The following is a 6,562-nucleotide window of genomic DNA, read 5'->3' as shown; positions in this document are numbered from 1 at the left end:
ATAAAATCAGTTTCCTGAAACTACACAGAAAATAGAGTGTGACCAAAAACAAATTCCCCTTGACCGTAACATTTTCCTTCAGGATCATGATTTATTAACCATCTTTTGCTGGTGAAGTAGTCTTTTAATTTGATATCTTACTTGAAATGCCAAGGCTACCTTTCGGGAAACAGTATACAGCTGAGGCATAGAGAGCAATGGCCTGGAACCCAAGGCACTTTCAAATTATTTTCTCAAATTTGCGTGTCATGCCTGTGCAGCGGCTGTGCGAATTTTCTTTGTGTCATTTCATCTTGTTTAGTGTATGTGCTGCCAATGTGAGCACACATTATTTTATAAGAATAATTTAAACAAATGTCCTCCATCAGATCCCAAGATTTTTAACCTTGGGCTCACGAATTCTGTAAGTGGTTATAGATAGCTTAACGTATCACTGACCATGTTAGAAAATTTTTACGTGGAACATTTTGTCCTTATTTCTGGCCATGACTAGTTATTTAGGGGAATAGTATTAATCATTTTTCTAGGAAGAATTTAATATCAAGAATTGTTAGCATCTTGGCCCAGAGGAGGTTTTATTTGGTTTATAGGTCATAGTCTATCACCAAGGGAAACCAAAGCTGGAGCTCACTGCAGGAACAGGAGCTGTAGCAGAGACCATGGAGGAGTACTGCTTACTGGCTTGCTCTCCATAGTATGTCTCCATGGCTTTCTTGTATAACCCAGGACAATCTGTCCATAAGTGGTACTGTCCACTGTGGCCTGAGCCCTTCCATCTTAATCGTTAGTCAAGAAAGCAGCCCATAGACATGTCCGCGGGCCAATCTGATGGAGACAATTCCTCAGCTGAGCTTTTCTCTTCCCGGGTGACGCATATCAGCTTCCCCAAAACTAACCACCAGCACAAGGAGTAAACAAGAAGCTGTGTTTTACACACCTTGCGTGATGTGTGAATTAGAATATGAAGGTTGCTCGTTGATCCCGTTCTCAGTCTAAGAGGACTGACTCCCTGGCTGAGGTCCCCACCCCAGAAGCATGATACAGCCGTCGCTGCTGTGAACTTGAAAAGATTAATTAGTTACTCAAAAATTCTGTTTAAATTATTTTCAAGGTGAAGAGCTAACAATTTTGTATTTGCTGCTGTTTAAAACGAATAAATTGAAATTATTTTCTATCTCTGAACCACTGTCTCTGCATATTGAATGAAAAGACATAGAGACAAAGCAAACAAAACAAAGCAAGAGGAGGGAAGGAATGTTTGGATTTTTTTCCCATAACAATAAACAAATGATTAGTTTGAGGGCAGATAATGTCCGTTAGCCCTACCCAGTGTGATCAGCTGTAGCAAATCAATTTGACACTTTGAACCACCTAGACCGATTTAAGAGTTGGGGTTCAGCTTCTTTTTTTTTCTTTTAAATATTTATTTATTTATTATTTATACAATATTCTGTCTGTGTGTATGCCTACAGGCCAGAAAAGGGCACCAGACCTCATTACAGATGGTTGTGAGCCACCATGTGGTTGCCAGAATTGAACTCAGGACCTTTGGAAGAGCAGGCAATGCTCTTAACCACTGAGCCATCTCTCCAGCCCAGGGGGCTCAGCTTCTTTGATGACTAAAGTCATCACGGCGATTTTCCAGCTATGTAGATCACACCGGTACCACTGGAGACAATTTCAAGTTGCACTGGTGCAGTAATACACTCAAATGTCTATCCCAATAATCCCTTTCCTTCTGTGCACGGCACATCCACCCACCCTCGGGAATGGCCAATGCCAACGTAACTAAAGTCGAATTTCAGCAAGTCCGGGAAGACTTCTCTTTCTCTCTCTTTCTGCTTTCATTGCCCAACAATTTCTCAGGCCCGAACCTCAGGTTGCTCTTGTCTTGGATCCTCGTTTTGTTCACATTGCACGTCCACTCTGCCATGTCTCAGTTCTATTCCCTGCTGCTTTGATAAAATACCCTGACAAACACAATTCAGGGGAGAAAGGAATTGTCTGGATAATCATTGCTACTTACAGTCTACTGCTGCAGGGCTGTCAAGATAGCAGGAACTTGGAGTCATAGCGGTCGAGGGAAGAGGGTGAAGAACTGCCTGGATAGTTACCTAGCTCATCTTCTCTTTTCTTATACAGTCCAGGACCCCAAACAAGGACTGATGCCATCACCCATTCACCTGGGTCTTCCGCATAAGTTAACATAGCCAAGTGTGGTGGTCTGAATGAGAATGGCCCCACAGAGTCCTAGATTTGCATTCTTAACCTCCAGTTGCTGAACCATTACAAGGATTAGAAGCTGTGGCCTTGTTTAAGTAGGAAATGTATCCTGGGGGATGAATTTTGAGATTTGAAAAGCCCACACCAGTCCCAGTCTCCCTCTTTGCCTACTGCCTGTGGATCAGGATGTAGGGTTCTCTCTCTGCTTCCCATGGTGATGATAATGTGCTAACCCTCTGAAATTTCAAGCAAGCCTCTAGTGAAATGATTTCTTTTATAAGAGTTGCCTTGGTTATGGAATCTCTTCACATCAATAGAACAGTGACTAAGATATCCAGATAGTACGCCACAGACATGGCCACAGGCCAACCTTAGCTAGACAGTCCCATCCAGCTAGATAGTACCTCACAGACATGTTCACAGGCCAACCTTAGCTAGACAGTCCCATCCTGATAGTACCCCATAGACATGCTATGCAGGCCAACCTTAGCTAGATAGTTTCAGCCAGATAGTACCCCACAGACATGTTCACAGGCCAACCCTAGCTAGACAGTCCCATCCTAATAGTACCCCATAGACATGCTATGCAGGCCAACCTTAGCTAGATAGTTTCAGCCAGATAGTACCCCACAGACATGCCCACAGGCCAACCTTAGCTAGACAGTCCCATATTGACACTTATTTCCTAGGTGATTCTAGATTGTGTGTGTGACTCTTAAACTCACCATTGCACTCCAGTTCCGAGTCATAACACACAGCTTTTTGTATTCTGAGCTGCTCCGAAGCCTCTCTCCCTGCCCTGAGCTACAACAGTCCCTTAACTGGTTATTCTCTGCCATTCAGACCTTCAGATCTTCTCCACAAAGCAGTCATAACAGAGTTTAAAGTGTAAACCATGCCATCTCTCTCTTTTAAAAATTGATTTTATTGAGCTATACATTTTCTCTGCTTCCCTTCCTTTCTCTCCCCTCCCCTTCAACCCTCTCCCATGGTCCCCATGCTCCCAATTTACTCAGAAGATCTTGTCCTTTTCTACTTCCCATGTAGATTAGACCCATGTATGTCTCTCTTAGGGTCTTCATTGTTGCCTAGGTTCTCTGGGATTGTGAATTGTAGGCTGGTTTGCTTTGCTTTATCTCTAAAAGCTACTTATGAGTGAGTACACATGATATTTTTCTTTCTGGGTCTGGGTTACTTCACTCAATATAATGTATTTTAGATCCATTCATTTGCCTACAAATTTAAAAATACTATTATTATTATTATTATTATTATTATTATTATTTATTTTGCTGTGTAGTACTCCATTGTGTAAATGTACCACATTTTCCTTATCTATTCTTCGGTTGAGGGGCATTTAGGTTGTTTTTAGGTTCTGGCTATGACAAACAGTTGAGCACATGTCCTTGTGGTATGATTGAGTATCCCTTGGGTATATACCCAAAAATGGTATTGCTGGATCTTGAGGAAGGTTGTTTCCTAATTTTCTGAGAAATTGCCGTACTGATATTCAAAGAGGCTGAACTAGCTTGCACTCCCACCAGCAATGGAGGAGTATTCCCTTTACCACACAACCTCGCCAGCATTAACTAACATCAATGTTTTTGATCTTGGCCGTTCTTACAGGTGTAAGATGGAATCTCTGGTGACTAAGGATGTTGAGCATTTTCTTAAGTGTCTTTCAGTCATTTTAGATTCCTCTGTTGAGAGTTCTCTATTTAGGTCTGTACTCCATTTTTTTTTTGGATTATTTATTCTTTTGATGACCAGTTTCTTGAATTTTTTTGTATATTTTGGAGATCAGACCTCTGTCTAATGTGGGTATCTTTTCCCATTCTGTAGGCTGTTGCTTTGCCTTGTTGACCATGTCCTTTGATTTACAGAAGCTTTTCAGTTGCAGGATGTCTCTCAGTGTCTGTGCTACCAGGTTTATGTTTAGGAAAGTGGTCTCCTGTGCCAATGTGTTCATATGTACTTTCCACTTTCTCTTCTATGAGGTTCAGTGTGCCATGTCATCTCTCTTACACAATCAAGATGTGGAATGAATATTCAATATACTCAAAATGATACTTGGGTGATTACATAATCTTTAATTGTATCTTATGTGATTAAAATGTATAATTTTATGACCTAAAAAGCAATTAGTTTTTATATTTTTGCTTTTATGTGAAACACAATATTTTAAATACAAATTAAAGACACAGGATTGAGTTGAATTAACTAGAAGCTTTAGCCAGCTGTCTTAAACTTTCTGCCCACTAATACAAAAGTGAAACTGAAAATTACCTGGTTTACTTTCATCATTGCATTTTCAAGAAGATCAAATAAATACTTATTTGAAAGTGTTTGTGAAGGGCAAAGCACTTAGCGAATCATGGTTAACAACAACAGAATTACACAATAGACAAATGATGAATAATAAAATCTGCAGGTGGAGGGATGAGTAACCTTGAAACACTTACTGAAGTAAAATAAAGGTCCAGTTTGTCTTGTGCCCTAATAGACAAATACCTATGTGGATAGAAGATGATGGCTAGATTAGGGGATGTCAGAACAGAAATTAAAGAGAGAGATGTTGAGTTGGAGCCGTATTGCTCAGTGGAAACAGCTATGCATTGTTTAGAGAAAAGCTACCTGTTTAAGTGGACAGACTTTCTCACATACCAAGGGCAGTTGGGAGAACAGGTTGGACTATGGGTAGAAACAGCACCCGTAGGTGTTGAGTTGGGAAAGTTGCACTTGGCAGTACTTTTGAGAACGCCACAGATGGATGACCTAGAGCAGTGATTCTCAACCTGTCGTTTTTATCTAAGTGTGCCAAGTAGCCTTTTTCTCTTTCTAAGTTGAATGGCTTAGGTGTTTGTTATAGTAATGAAGGATGAATAACATGTCACCTAAAATCATGTTCTGAGGATCAAGCACAATAATGTCTACAGTGACCTAAAGTCCTCCCACAAGACCTTTCTCTCACAGGCTTCAACACACCACAGTCATGTGTCCCTGGACACCAGGCTGCAACAAGGACTCTTGGGGAATTAAGTTCCAAACTGCAACAGCTGGTGTCAATGCCATGGACAGGAGTCAGAACCATTCAAGAGCTCTTAACTGGAAAGGGACTAACCTGGGACTAAACTTCCAATGAGTTGACCTTTTTGCTACATCCTGTTCCATGTCAATGAGTTGCTGTCTACTAGATATTTTGCATTTGCTTATATTAAAGATCGTCATAGAGATACACATGGAAGTATTTATGGGTGTTGATAGAGCCTTTGATGCCCGAGTCTGATGGTATCAGAAGCAGCAAATCCCAGGAGGAAAATTAGATTCACGGCTGGGCCTATCTGATCATCACAATTTCTTTCCAGTTTGATTTTTTTTCTTGGTAAAGACACATTTTGCTACTTCGAATGCCACCTTTACAATATCCCAAAGAACCTTCCTCTATGACTGCACACTAATTTAGAAAAATCAAGGTTTTTCTGACGGTTCTATTGAGGTCTGGACAAATGGCAGAGCTGCCTATAATTCACGCCCTGCTTCAGGAAGTCAGTGGCAATATTTGACAAGGACATGACTTCATTAACACTTTTCTCTGCTTCAAGTCACAAAGCAGAACACGTGATTTCAATGAGCTCTTTTTTTTTACTTTAAACTTTTTTATTGATTTTTATTGAGCTCTACATTTTTCTCTGCTCCCCTTCCCTTCCCTCAACCCTCTTCCAAGGTCCCCATGCTCCCATCTTACTCAGAAGATCTTGTCTTTTTCTACTTCCCATGGAGATTAGATCCATTCAATGAACTCTTTTGTGTCATGTGCTGCTTCTTCTAAAATACTTCAGGACGGGATGTATGATGGAGAAAATGTCAGATTTGGTCAAATCCTGGCTTTTTAAATTCCACTTTTCTTTTAAGATAGACTCACATTTTCTAAAGCATTGTGGATGCATAGTAAACTTTCCTTTGAGTTTTGTTGGATGCATGTTTTTATTGTAGAAAATCTTTGCTACTGAAAGAATTGTGACTTTTGCTTTCAATTTATGCTTAGTTATGGAAATAAAATCCAAGCATATAGAAATTTGAAACATTATATAGTTAGACTGTGTCATATAAAATAAATTGACAAAACCTGTGTGCCCATATGACAATTATGTTCTTTAATGTTATTTTAAAGGGAAGATATTTTATCTATCTTAGCACAGAAGCAATTCCATACATATATATTGCTATGTATATACAAGAAGTGCATATTCTGCACTGTCTGCAGTCAGTGATACTAAATAAGTTAATTATTAATGGAATATTCATCACATTTCAAACTATGCACAAAAACTGAAAGGAA

The 6,562-nt window shown here is 39.9% G+C and overlaps 1 non-coding gene across 1 annotated transcript; it reads right to left on the bottom strand.

The window, feature by feature from the left end:
* Positions 1-215: 215 nt before the first annotated feature.
* Positions 216-325, bottom strand: LOC125397953 (U6 spliceosomal RNA). Its single transcript, XR_007231240.2, has one exon. It is a non-coding gene; the product is annotated as a U6 spliceosomal RNA (small nuclear RNA).
* Positions 326-6,562: the final 6,237 nt, after the last annotated feature.

This window comes from Myodes glareolus, chromosome 18 (assembly GCF_982192425.1).
Source record: "Myodes glareolus chromosome 18, mMyoGla1.1, whole genome shotgun sequence".
Lineage (NCBI taxonomy): Eukaryota > Metazoa > Chordata > Mammalia > Rodentia > Cricetidae > Myodes > Myodes glareolus.
This window is presented reverse-complemented; position numbering and strand designations above follow the sequence as displayed.